General features: G+C 38.3%; 1 protein-coding gene across 11 annotated transcripts in view; it reads right to left on the bottom strand.

Moving 5' to 3' along the window:
* Positions 1–14,885, bottom strand: part of ZBTB20 (zinc finger and BTB domain containing 20) — a 768,805-nt gene that overhangs the window by 72,536 nt on the left and 681,384 nt on the right. For 2 of the 11 annotated variants that reach the window (XM_060198326.1, XM_060198329.1), the window contains one exon: positions 6,287–6,365. The exons of 8 other annotated variants lie outside the window; for them this stretch is intronic. The gene's annotated coding sequence lies outside the window, so the exon portion shown is untranslated. Of the gene's footprint in view, positions 1–6,286; positions 6,381–14,885 lie in introns of those variants that run through there. One more of the 11 variants, XR_009551650.1, reaches the window with a different exon arrangement.

Raw genomic sequence — 14,885 nt, 5'->3', positions numbered from 1 at the left:
CTGTCTTCCAGACATATTCTAACCTTTGTCTCTTTGGGTCAGTCTGGAGATATGCTACATTGGAGCAAATGAAGCAGTTTGACGCAACCACTAGCATAATACTTAGCCCTCGAACAATGCATTCCATCTTTCCCATAAAGCCCTTTTACTGTCACATCACGTAAGAGAACAGAGCAGGTTGTAAATCTCAGGTGATCATGCAATAACCACATATTAAGGGACTCTGAGTTTTTCAGATTAGATGTTATCTGAAGTTAGGACTTAATGGGCTCTCTAATAGTGGGTTTGCAGTGAGAGTAGGACAAGAAATTTGGTGTCTTGATGCCTAGTCAGGGAATCTTATTATGTGAGAGAAAAGAGTACTGTTTTTTTTTTCCCCTTGAACCTGCAGCAACAAATGATTTTCATGTGTTAGCCGAAGAGAAAATACATTCCATTAAAGTACAGTCTGGAGTATTTTGCAAAATGTGGCATACAAACAAAAGCTTTAGTTAAAAACTATTCACAAATGAGTATTTACTGGTATTTACTTTAAAATAGGTATAGACCATTATATAATGTGCAAAAGTGCCAAGATACTGATATAAAACTCTAAAAGAGTGAATCGTGTTGATCCTTAGTTAAAACTTATAAAAATATATGGTTAGTATTAGCAGTAATCAATGGCAAGTATTTTAAAACTGGAATTCTATTATGGAATATTACTGGGATGGTGAAGCTAAATAGTTTAGATCTTATTTCTGTGATACCCCTACTTAGAGTTAATTCTCTGTACACAATTTACCCACTAGAAAGAAAATGAAGGGTGACCTTCCTTGTGGATGTGTAACAAGTCAAGACTATTTTTTCTGAGAACCATGGGTGGCATCTGCTGGGAAATTTCTTTTAAAGTAAAAATAGACAGTTTACTTTTATACTCTGAGTGAAATCTGAGCCCTCTGTACCTTCTCTCCTGGATATCATCCATGGTGGGAACAAGGAGATACTTGCTTTACATTGATTTAGACACATTAAAATACTGGGTTGTCAGAAAGGTCTTGACATATTTTTAAATGTTTTCCTATGCAAAAACGTGCCATGACTTTTCTAAAAACTCAATATATCTTATTTATTGTATTTTAATGATATAGATACAATGAGAAGCAGAGAGAGAAAGAGAAAGAACAAAAACACTGTTCAACTCTGGCTTCTGGTGGTGATGGGGATTGAACATGGGATCCTCAGAGCCTCAGGCATGAGAGTCTTTTGCATAAACATTCTGCTATCTCCTCATTCCTGATATAGACATATTAAAGATTATCTGGAACTTCTGCTGACATGCTCTGAAGTGAGTTCTTCCCATCATGAGTTAGATGAGACGACAGGTGAAAAGGGGGTGTTTGGGGGTACAGGCAGATCATAAGCAGTAGAGGAGAATCTGAAACTAAGACTTTCAGCAGAAAATCCTACCCCAACCCCAATAATAAAACTATCATGAGTGCCAACAAGTTATGTAATAAACCTGAGAAACAAAACATTAAATGGAGACTTTGAAGATCTACCTATCTTTCTGATTGTAACAAGAACTGGTTGTGTGATCTTGGCCAAATCTCTAACTTTTCTGAGTCTTATGTAGATAAAATCATGGCTAAGGAATCCATGATTGGCATAATTACCTTCTAGCTGTAAAATCTCTCACCTATAAAATGGTATTGATTTATGTGTGCTTTGCCAATCTCACATGGTTATAAGACTAAAATAAACTGGTGCACGTGGAAGTATTTTGTAGTCTGTGAAATACTGAATCAACGTAGTCTCAAAGGGTGACTAATGGAAGAATTAGGAAATGATCCCTTGTGTTTGTGGGAACTGACAGTCAGTCCACTTCCATTCAGATTTTGGGGAGAAGGTTTCATTTCGGGAGAAAGCAATGGCACCTATCATATCCTATTCTTTCCCCTCCTCTTGTAGCATGCTGCAGAACAAAGTTACCTGAGTGGGCGATCCAATGACTCAAATTCTAATCTTTATGATCAGAAGCCATACCGATAATTCTAAGCCACAGTGCAGGTGACAATCACTGTTCCTCCAGGTGTGCCTGAAGCACAGGAGACGTGGAGGAGGTATATGCAGGGAGTTGGGGAGGGTGGTCAGACTCCCCTGCTTCTGAGACCCAGTTTTATTAGGCACACAGCTCCAGCCCACATGATTTCAACTGAAGCCCCAGGAGACAGAAAAGACCCAGAATTAGCAGAAGCCTTCTCTCCTGATAACCTAAGTGCTCTGATTGAAAGGCAGAGGGTATCAGCCGAAAGGCTGTATGGAGTAGGCATTGATTTCTCCAGCCTTTGTCTGTGTCTGGTTTCTGTCTCGTTTGGAGGTGGTTACTGTTACTACAAGCAGCATGAATCATGTCTCTGTTAAAAAACAGAGCTTCAATTGTCTTACATAACCCCTGGTAACTGAACATCTAATAATAGCAAGCCATTTACAGGTAGGGAGTCTGTCTTCCTCTCAGACACACACACACACACACACACACACACACACACACACACACACACACACACACACACACTTCAGTCAAGTGAGATAGAGGAAAAAGAGGGAGAAAGTGGAAAATAAAATTAGTAATCACACGTTGTAGAACCTGATGAATGTGGTAAATATTCTCCTAAGTATTTGAAATCGTAAAAAGTCCCAAACATACCTGAGAGACACCGCTAACATTTCACTGCTTCATAGTAACATCAAACTCAAACATAGGAGGGGTGGTGTCATAGGGAGGAAGTGGGGTGAAAGTTTTGCTGGATTAGGATACTAGATAGTGTCCACTAGGTTTAATTTTCAAATAATTTTTTCTCCTCTCCTCTCCTTTTTTTTTTTTTTTGGCCAGAGAGAAAAATTCCAAAGATTCTTACCTACAGTCATTGGATAAAATTCCAGAGGGTGAAAAGCCACTGAAAACATGACTGCAGTGCCCTAATATGTAGGATACATACAAACACTGTTATGTGATTCACTTTCTCAGGGAGTAAGAAACCTGCATTGGAAGACTTGTATTTTCCCCAGGAGCATAATCTCCAGTTTGTAAGACGTGATGAGGTCTTTTCATACATGACTCCCATTCAGCCACCCATTAAGATGATTACCACAAAATTAACATAATAGCACAGGCTGAAAAAAAAAGACTTAGAAATTATGAAGGTTAAGTTTTCCTTTAAATTACTCACTTGGTATAGAAAAAAATAAAGCTAGATCAATAGCTAAAAATTTACAAGGGAAAAATAAAAACAAAAACTTGTTGCACTCATGTCTATATTCTCATTGCTTCATCATTACCAGTCTAAGAAAAATCAGTGCAGACTGTAGTTTTTTGGGTGTGCATTCCCAGGAGCCGAGGAATATATATTGTGTAGATATATTGTGTAGATTCGACTAGGAGAAGACTTTATGGGAAATCACAGAAGAAGGAGACACCCTGCCATTCATGTGGGCTATGAACACAGCAGGAAAACTTTCTTCTCTGCCTTGATTTTTCAATAGTTGATTTTTCTTTTCTTTTTTAATTTTTTATTTTTATATTATCTTTATTTATTTATTGGATAGAGATAGCCAGAAATCAAGAGAGAAGGGGGTGACAGAGAGAGACAGAGAGACACCTGTATCACTGCTTCACCACTTGCAAAGCTTTCCCCCTGCAGGTGGGGGTTGGAGGATCGAACCTGGGTACTTGAACATTGTAACATGTATGCTCAACCAGGTGCATCACCACCTGGTCCCAAATACTTGATTTTGCAATACATGAAATTGAACTAGAGAAGAGGAATGTCCTTGGCCCCACCTATGTTGAAGATCAGCACCTGGGCTGTTCCGTATACTCTTCAGTTGTGTAAGAATATAAAAAGAAGGAATATGGATATATCTTTCTCCCTACATGGTTGTAGGATTTATATGGGCTGGGTGGTGGCGCCCATGGTAGAGTACACATGTTACAATAGCCAAGGATCTGGGTTCAAGACCCTGGTTCCCGTTTGCCAGGGGAATGTTTCACAAGTGGTGAAACAGTGTTGCAAGTCTCTGTTTTTCTCCCTCTATCTCTCCCTTCTCTCTTTCTCTATCCAATAAATAAATAAATAAATAAATAAATAAATAAAATATTTTTAAAAATATGAATTACCCTAAGGGAGTTAGGTGGTAGTTCAGTGGGTTAAGCGCAGGTGACCCAAAGCGCAAGAACCAGCGTAAGGATCCCGGTTTGAGCCCCCGGTTCCCCACCTGCAGAGGAGTCACTTCACAAGCAGTGAAGCAGGTCTTCAGGTATCTATCTTTCTCTCCTCCTCTCTGTCTTCCCTTCCTCTCTCCATTTCTCTCTGTCCTATCCAACTATGACGACAACAATAATAACTACAACAATAAAAAGGGCAACAAAAGAGAATAAATAAATAAATAAATAAATATTTTAAAATGAATTATAAATAAAAAATTTTAAAAAGAATTATACTGGGGCTGGGTGGTGGCGCCCCTGGTTAAGTGCACGTGTTATAATGAGCAAGGACCCAAGTTCAAGCCCTTGGTGCCCACCTGCAGGGGAGAAGCTTTACGAATGGTGAAGCAGTGTTGCAGGTGTCTCTCTGTCTCTGTCTCTCTCCCTCTCTATCACCCCCTTCCCTCTCAGTTTCTGGCTGTCTCTATCTAATAAATAAATAAAGATAATAAAAAACATTTTTAAAAATGAATTATACTGCCTTTTTTATCCTTTGGATACTATCTAAAACCATAAGCAAAAATGTTTTGTATAGGAGGAAAGAAGAGAAGAAAAAAATATTTGAATAGAGAGAGAGGACAAAAAAGAAAATCCTAAGGTGACAGCATTATTCCTCATAAACCTGGCTGCTGTGATCCTCTCAGTACTTTGCTAAGTACCAAAGAGATATGGCTTCTTAAGAAAGAAAATTCTAGGTTTTTCTCACAAATATCCAAATGCAACACAGTAAGAGTTTTGATCACTAAATCATCCAACAGAACAACAGGAACACAGTGATGTAATAAGGTGGCAGGGCTAGGCTGTTCTGCTCATTTCATGCAGTTTTGTGAATTAAATTGTTTATAGAGTGGGTATGTTGTTGGATTCAATGTTTTAATAAAATTAGTCACGAGATAGCAGTTCTCACAGAAGTCTCTCTTCTGTTGCAAATACATTTTCTGAATGGTTACTCTGTCCAGGTCAACAGAGGGTTAGCTTCTTTTCCTTCTTTTGACCTCAAAACCAGGCTCATCAATGCATCTGTGAGGCAACTACATATCTGAAATTTCAGGCACCTGAGCAAGGACAAGGTAGGCCAGGCACACTTAATCTATAAAAGTAGACTGTTCAGTTGTTTCACATTGCAACAATATGAGTATGTCTGGATTGTAGATGACAGGTAGATCATAACTGCCATAGGTGGTGCAACAAATCATGCGATATTGTATCAGAAGCTTAGAGTTGATTTTCTCACATGACCCAGGTGTTTTTCTTTTTTTGTTTGTTTGTTTTGTTTCTTCCTCTTCTGAATAAGTAAAATGGTGGATGCCCTCTCCCTGCCCCACCCCCAATAAATATTTGTTGAACGTCTATTGTTAATGATGAAATCTTTATTCACAGAGGGGAACAAAGCTATGCCAGAATATTGCCATACTCTTTGTCCTTCAATACTGAACAAAACATCATCATGACACACAATGTAACTCGTCTTAAGCATGGTAGACAATCAATATATAGTAACTGGTCATGCCGATGATAGTAGGTGAGAGGGGAATGGCTACCTTAAAATGGCACAACAGTTTAAAAGCAACTCTGCCACCATTCACAGTGGTGAACTAGCAGATCTGGCCTGACATATTTATATGTTCCTACAAATGTCTGGAGACATAAAAAACTTTGAAAAATCTAATAATACAGTCATGTACATTTTTGAGGAATTACAGGATTCTTATGAGAAAGAAGCATGTGTATTCTAATGAGCTTCTGTGTGTTTGAGGAACATTCAGAATATGTCTGAGAGCCTACTGTAATTTTTAGAATCACGTATAACACGACAATTAATTATGATACAATTGTACAATAATGTACAATTAGAATACACAATAAACTTCAGTCCAAAGAATTAGGAAGTTAGTTGACAGTTAAGATACATAAAGCAACACTAAGGAAAAGTTAGAGTTCTCTAGAAAGGTAGATTACTAGGGCCAGGTGATGGCACATTTCATTAAGTACACATCTTACCATGTTACAAGGACCTGGGTTTGAGCCCCTGTTCCTTACCTGCAGGGGGAGAACGTTCATAAGCATGAAGCAAGTACTGCAAGTGCCTCTCTGTTTCTCTCCTCTCTGTCCTCCTCCCCTCTCAAATTTTCTCCTATCAAATAAGAGAAAATAAAAATAAATGAGTAAAATGAGGGGGGAAAATGCAGATTACAGAGAAACTGAAGAAGTGAAGGTGTGTTTTTAACTGGGATGGGTCCTGACTAATGTCTGTCAACTCTTGTCTGGATTTGTAAGTCATCAAACTTCTTTTGAGCTTCACTTTTCTTTTATTTATTTATTTAGTCACCTCAGCTATCATAAGGGCTTGAGTACCTATACAGAGAATCCCTGTTCCCAGAGGCCATTTTTTCATATTTATTTATATATTTTATTTGATAGGACAAAAAGAGCTGTGAGGGGAGGGAGAAAGAAAGCTAGAAACCTGCAGATTTACTTCACAACTCATGAAGCCTCCTCCTCACAGGTAGGAGGCAGGGGCTTTGAACCCACGTCCTTGCACATAGTAGCCTGTACCACCTGTGCCACTGCCCAGTCTCTACTAGATGGTCTTTAACGTTATATCCTGTTAGGAAAATGGATGAATCTAAACTTAGAAAAGATGAGAGAGTAAATATCTCTTCCTTTCTTTTTGGTATGTTCTCCTGACCTTTGTTTATGTGGTTTGCATTGGGTTTTAAGTTTCTGGGTACTAGAAGTCACATAGTTAATAGCTTTTAAAGATTTATTTATGGGAGTCCGGCGGTAGCGCAGAGGGGACCAATGTAAGGATCCTGGTTTGAGCCCCCAGCTCCCCACCTGCAGGGGAGTCACTTCACAAGCAGTGAAGCAGGTCTGCAGGTGTCTATCTTTCTCTCCCCTTCTCTATCTTCCCCTCTTCTTTCCATTTCTCTCTGTCCTATCCAACAACAAATGGCATCAATAACAACAACAACAATAACTACAACAATAAAAACAACAAGGGCAACAAAAGGAATAAATAAAAATATTAAAAATAATAAAAGAATTAAAAAATTTAAAATGATTTATTTATTTATTCATGATATATAGAGAGGGAGAAGACTCAGAACGTTTTCTGGCACATGTGATGCTGGGCATCAAACTAAGGACCTTATGCTTGAGAGTCCAATGTCCTATTCACTCTACCACTTTCTAGGCTGCAATAAACATTACAGCCATTTTTTCACTAAGTACATAGGAAAATGATAAAGGAACAAGTTTTTCCTCCTTTATATATTAATGTCTCTTTTCAAATTGAACTTGTGTGCTGAAGAGAGAAATCCTATCATTCTTTTAAAAAATATTTATTTACTTATTCCCTTTTGTTGCCCTTGTTGTTTTCTTATTGTAGTTATTATTGTGGTTGTTACTGATGTCGTCATTGGTGCACAGGACAGACAGAAATGGAGAGAGGAGGGGAAGACAGAGAGGGGGAGAGAAAGACAGACACCTGCAGACCTGCTTCACTGCCTGTGAAGTGACTCCTCTGCAGGTGGAGAGCCAGGGGCTCAAACCGGGATCCTTATGCTGGTCCTTGCGTTTAACCCGCTGTGCTACCGCCCAACTCTCAAATCTTATCATTCTAACACTAATAAATATTCTTCATCCTCATCACAGGCTCTCACTCATGCTCAAGCAAGTTTATCTGACTGGCTTATTTCTATATTTATGTCCTAGTTATTTTTTTTCTTGCAATGAGTTCTTGAAATCCATGGTAAATATAAAGCTGCAAAAAAAAAAAAAAAAAAGCTCTGTTTGAATAATTAACTGCAGTATAAAAAAATAATTCTAACAGTCAAGGAAAGAGAAGCTTTACAAAATATTCCTGTATCTTAGAAAATGCTAAATAAAATTTTATATCAATCATAGTTCACATGATGTTATTGTTTTTTATTTTCAAAGAAAAGTGCTACCTTTTGGGCTTATAATCTGGTGTACAGACATGGTTATTTCTCCAGTTTCTAAGGTCACTACATCTTTGAGACAGGCAGTCCCAGAGTTTGTAGAGTTAACTTTACAGAGACAAAGGTACCACATAGAAAACCCAGTACCTGGAATTTCTGTCACATCTTGACTGGGAACGTCAGTTACTCATGACTTGCCCCTTTCCATTTCTGTCCCATTACTCTGCTGGTCTAATTTTCCTTATCTGGAATGCTCTCCACTTGCCTCACTTTAATGTTCACAATTCTTTCTATTTATCAAAACACACCAAGTTTAAGTCCATTTTCAAGAAGTGACTTATGTTGACACAACTTGGGTTCCAGTGATTAATTATAGTCTACTAGGTGATAATGAACCCTTATGGAGACTGAAGTCACTGAGAACAAATATGTAGGAAGTGATTGGAAAACAACAGAGAAAGTTACTATGAGTTTCAGGGTCCTCATAAAAGGAAAAAGCAAAAAATACGAGCTTGAAGAACAGGTCCAAAGCCAACAGTTGAAGTATAGAAGAGAAAGGCTATTACCTTGTACAAAGGGGATTGTTTTAGAACAATTAGACTTTTTTTTTTTTTAATAAAGGAAAATAAACAGTCTTTCTGACTTTCTTACAAGGACTTAAGGCATTGAGTATAGAAAAATATAGTGCCACAAAGTTCAATTGTGTTAATTATGAAGCTATAACCTTACTGGGGAGAATATGGGACATGGTAAAAATAGGGAAAGACAGAAGTTTGTACATAGAGTCAAATTTTCATCTATCCTGATTCCCCAGTCCTCAGTCTGATGGCCACCCAATAAATTCTGATAGTGCATAGCTGGATTTAAATGGTGGGCCATGATGTATTCTGATACTGAAAGATGGAAAGAAGCTTAGAAATGCTGTATGCTGCTATCTATGTATATGATTTTATTTATGTGTATATTTTTAAATCTATATATACAAACATATATATTTGTATGATGTTTGGCAACCTTACTCATGGTATTCCTGTGAAGTAAGCATGTGGTAAACATAATTAGCCCATTAAACAGATGGTAGGGCTCTGGCATATCTCACCATATTCTAAAATGGTGGAGCTGTTAGCAGGGACTGAAGAGAGAGTACAGTTTGATATATGGTTAACAGCAAATCCTGTGAATTGCTGCTTTCCGAAAGACAATCTGGGTAGACTGAATTTGGCTGAGAACTGGGGATGGTTTGGGAAGCTTTAAAAATATGCAAGGGGACAACTTTCACAGTCATTCAGATATAGTATATTCATTTTTACGTACTAGAGACTTAAAAAGACAGTTTTTCTCTTAACTCCTCTGTGTTCTAAGCAAATTTCCAAATTACTGAGCAGATTAAAAAAAAAAAAAACACTACGTGCCCAGGAGAAGTACTGGGTAACTGTTAGATTTTTCAAATTGTCTTAACAAGGTGCACTATTGGAAAGAATAAAGTTGAAAAAGGTCTGATACCATAAACATAAACACATAGCTGTTATTGTAGCAGAGGGGCCAGATATGTGCCAAAGTAATAGGATGAACTTTCACCTGATTGAACTATCTGGCACTCTGACTCCATGTTACAGCTGGTTTCAGAAAGATTCCAATTAAATGTTCTAGTCCAGTTCTTTGTCAGTTCAAATAAGGGCACTAGCAGAAGTGAAAGGGTTACTGAAAGTAAAGGCTTGAGTTTACGAATGTATTTGAACTGGCTTCAAGAAGACATGAAACATCAATACATCTGGAAAATAAAACTTGCAATTGACTGTTCTTTACCATCTGGTCTCAAGAACATTTTCTGCTTGGAAGTTGCATAAGCAATGAAAAAACACACAAACAACTTCCTGTACCATGTTTTTGGTCACTTATAATGACGCATTACAAAGTAAACCAGCTAAATATGAGCAACCGTGCCCTACTCCAGATGACAACATACATATATAACTAAGATCAATGACAGAGAACATCTTTATTTTAAGAAATTAGAACTTAAAAAAAAATTCAAGAATAAATATACTCCCTTCTAAGGTGTTTGTTTTCAGCAATTTGGGATAGATGTTTTTTAATGCCATAAAACCATTTATAATGTCTTCCACATTAAAAGAGATAATAAAAAAACTTTATTACAAAATTATAAAACAAAATGTTCCATACCTTTTCTTTTGGTTGTTGTTAAGTCACATAAACTGCCTCTATAAGCAGAGATAGACTTATATACTTTTATAATAAAATTTTTTCATATTCTTACTTACATGTGCATATAATTTACAATTCTCCTACAATAAAGGGTCATCTGTGGCATATCAATTCTTTTTTCTTTCTTTCTTTCTTTCTTTCTTTCTTTCTTTCTTTCTTTCGACAGCCATCTTTGTCTCTTACTACTCAATCTAATGGCTAGACACTGGTATCAGTGTTCTCATTTTTTTTTCATATTTATTTATTTATTACCTTTTTGTTACCCTTGTTTTATTATTATAGTTATATTATTGTCTGTCTTCGTTGGCGAATAGGACAGAGAAATGGAGAGAGGAGGTGAAGACAGAGATGGGAAGAGAAAGATAGACACCTGCAGACCTGCTTCACCGCCTGTGAAGCGACTCCTCCCTAGGTGGGGAGCCAGGGGTTCGAACAATGATCCTTATGCCGGTCCTTGCGCTTTGAGCCATGTGCGCTTAACCCGCTGCGCTACCGCCTGACTCCCCAGTGTTCTCATTTTTAAGGTCCATCACCTCCTAACCCTCTATGCTAGATGTATTTTCAAGTCCATTTTGTATTGGAAAATTGGGTAAATGAGTGCTACAGAAAGATTATTGCTTGAAAGCAAGGTTTGGCCAGAGACTTTGGGACACTCCTTTGGATGTTTGAAAATCTCTTTACTTCTTTGTTCAGGATTCTAATTCAGAGATCTGGACTGCTGAAAATAAGCCTTCAGGGGGTTATCGTCTACCACAGAGTGTGATGGTTATGCTCTTTTATTACACAGCTTCTCATTCCTAAAGAGGTTATCCAGAAGTCTACTCTCAATTACTTTATTTGGTAGGCCTTTGATCTATTCCATTTCCTCAACTTTTGGATGCAATATAACTAACAACATTGATAAGGAAAAGACACATTTTGCTGTTATATACATATTTTTAATTTTATTAAGGGGTTAATGGTTTACAGTATAGTACTTAACACATAAGCACAACCTCTCATTTTTCATTGATTGGTGTCTTGAAGACACACCAGGACCACAGTGGCCCTTCATCCTAACCCCTCTTCTCCTTCCCCAGAGTCCTTTGCAGTATACCATATCCAGTTTAAGTTCCACCTTATATCCTCCCTTACTGTCCATTATTCTTAAGTCCCATTGATAAGTAAGATCATTCAGTATTGGTCTTTCTCTTTCTGGCTTATCTCATTCAGCATGACGCCTTCAAGTTCTGACCATGATATTGCAAAGGAGATGACCCCATTTTTTTTTTAAACAGCTACATAGTACTCCATTGTGTCTATTTACCACAAATTTCTTAGCCATTCATCTGTTGTTGGGCATCTGGGTTGCTTCCAAGTTTGAGCTATTACAAACTGGGAAATAGCACTATTTTAAGGACAGAATTAGATTCTTGATAACTCACTTCATAATACGAACAGAAGTAAGGTATATAATCAAGTTAGAACATTTCTCCTGACTTCCTTCCCCCCACCCCCAGATTTTGTACAGGACTATGGTCTTAGTGGACACTAGGTAAATACTTAAATTAAATGTGAAACCTAGGAGTTGGGCGGTGGTGCAGTGGGTTAAGCACAGGTGGCGCAAAGCGCAAGGACCAGCGTAAGGATCCTGGTTTGAGGATCCCAGTTTGAGCCCCCAGCTCCCCACTTCCAGGGGAGTCACTTCACAAATGTTGAAGCAGGTCTGCAGGTGTCTAGCTTTCTCTCCTCCTCTCTGTCCTCCCCTCCTCTCTCCATTTCTCTCTGTCCTATCTAACAACAATGACAACAATAACTACAACAACAATAAAAAACAACGTGGGGGTTGTGCGGTGGCGCAGTGGGTTAAGCGCATGTGGCGCAAAGCTCAAGGACCGCAAGGACCTGCGTAAGGATCCCGGTTCGAGCCCTGGCTCCCCACCTGCAGGGGAGTCGCTTCACAGGCGGTGAAGCAGGTCTGCAGGTGTCTATCTTTCTCTCCTCCTCTCTGTCTTCCCCTCCTTTCTCCATTTCTCTCTGTCCTATCCAACAACGAACAACATCAACAATGGCAACAATAATAACCACAACGAGGCTACAACAACAAGGGCAACAAAAGGGGGAAAATTGGCCTCCAGGAGCGGTGGATTCATGGTGCAGGCACCGAGCCCAGCAATAACCCTGGAGGGAAAAAAAAAAAACAACAACATGGACAACAAAAGGGAAAATAAATAAATAAATATAAAAATGTGAAACTATTTATATCAATTTAAGTATTCATAAAAGCAACATTTAATCAGCATTTCTCTCTTTCTCCAAAAGGACAAAACAACATAATTCATTATTTGTGACATTTACGATAGGGAATGAACTGAAAGTTATCTTTTGTCTATCTCTGAAAGTAGGATTTCTAAGAAAACTAGCAGTGTTAAGATTGTTGGGGGGGGGGAGTAGCCATAATTCACTTATAAGAAGGGGGAAATTTTAAAAATACATACATCTGATAAGTTACTAATGATTCTTACTATGAAGTCTTCCTTCCTTCCTTCCTTCCTTCCTTCCTTCCTTCCTTCCTTCCTTCCTTCTTTCTGTCCATCCTACTTTTCTTTTCATTGTCATTATTGTTACTGCTAGGGCTTGGTGTGTCTATACAACATATCACTCACCACTCCTGGTGAGCATTTATTTCTCTCTCTCTCTCTCTCTCTCTCTCTCTCTTTTTCAATTCTATTTTATTGGATAGGATACAGAGAAGTTGAGAGAGGAGAGGGAAATAGGGAGAGAAAAAGATAGACACCTGCAGACCTGTTTCAAGGCACGTGAGGCACCTCTCCCTGCGTGTGGGGAGTGGGGCTAGCACCTGGTAATATATATGTGTGCTTAACTTTGTGAGTCAGCACCCAGCTCCAAAATTTGTGTTCCAGAAAATATTTGTTAACACTTCAAAATTTCAATACAAACTACACAAAAATATTCCATGATTCATGCTTTTAATTAATTCAGATCAATTTTCTTTCCCAGTTCATTTGAACTGAAGTTTTACAAAACAAACATCTTTAGCTTCTTAGAATTACAATCCTTGTTTGATTTATTTGCTAATTTTTTTTTTGTAACAGGCTTGTATTATAAACCTCTATATAAGTTCTAGGTCTTTGTTGTAGATTATTCTTTGTATAGAGATTGTACAAGAAATGCTCAGTTTTCAAGCAGCAAAGTTTACTACAGACTAAAGCAGAAGTTCAGACATAAGCTGGTCTTCTACTAGTTTTCTATAATAACAGCTGAGGACATGGTTAATGAGTTCTAAAATTCATTCATAACATTGCTAATCTTTTAGGAATCTCATAACCTTGCATGACCTTTCTATAATCACAAGATAAAAACCTTGACAAAATTAGAATCGGTTGTTATGCCCTCCCTTCCTTTATTCTACACACACACACACACACACACACACACACACACACACAATATATATATATATATTTTTTTGGGGGGATGGTATTGGGACAACTGAAAGACTTCATGTTTTTAAATTCCACAGAAGACTAACGATTGAATAATTTTCTCACATCTCTGTTTGCATTTTTGCAGTCTGGTTGCATTGATTTGTGTCTCATAAGTAGATGTTTCCTTTGTTGGTTACAAATCAATGCTATAGAACAAACCTGCCAGCACATTCCCACCTCCCCTACACACACCCCCCTTGTATTTTAGAAGACAAAGCACAGTTTTCTTTTTTAAAATTAATTTCACTGGGTGGTATTATAGTAAAGGAAAAGAAAGCCTCCCCCTGGTGGAGGCTGAGGGGTGATGGGGGGGGATAGTCTGTGGGAAAAACAGCTCCTCCCAAGCTGATCTCTGCCTCTTTGGCACTGCTTAAGGCAGAGAGCTGCCTAGTGGGACAGCAGCGCTCAGCTGCCATCCACTCCTGTTGTGCTCTGTTAACCCAATTAAGGCCTTCGCCTTCATACTGCACAAGGCTACCCAAAGCAACACACTGTGATGTCACAGTCAGATAAGATTTCATGGCAGGGGAAAAACCAAACGGCAGAAGAAGGTTGCAGGCACTCCACTTTTATTTGGATCTAAGAGGGGGGGGCAAAAGAGAAGATCATCTTTTTCTTTTTCCTACAAAAGCACCAAGTGTTCTCATGTGAACGTGAAAACTCAGCTCAGAAGATACCCTGGCACTGTTACCAGAAGCAGATAGGCATGAATAAAGAAGCACAAAGAAGTACTATCATTAATCTCGATGTTCTTTGCCTACACTTAGCTACAGGTGGAAAGCAAGCAGGCAGGATTTGATTTACCCAGATTAAAAGAGCAGTTTTCTCTCTCTCCCCCTGCCCCCGCCCTTTCTCATCCTTTAAAAATAGCTAATCGATTTTGGCCTGGCTATTGCTGACTGTACCAGGTCCATTTTAATACAACACTGATTAAAAGGTATGTTCGTGGCTGAAGGCACTACTGCAGGAGCAAGCAAAAGT

Source organism: Erinaceus europaeus, chromosome 9, assembly GCF_950295315.1.
Source record: "Erinaceus europaeus chromosome 9, mEriEur2.1, whole genome shotgun sequence".
In the NCBI taxonomy this organism is placed as follows: domain Eukaryota; kingdom Metazoa; phylum Chordata; class Mammalia; order Eulipotyphla; family Erinaceidae; genus Erinaceus; species Erinaceus europaeus.
This window is presented reverse-complemented; position numbering and strand designations above follow the sequence as displayed.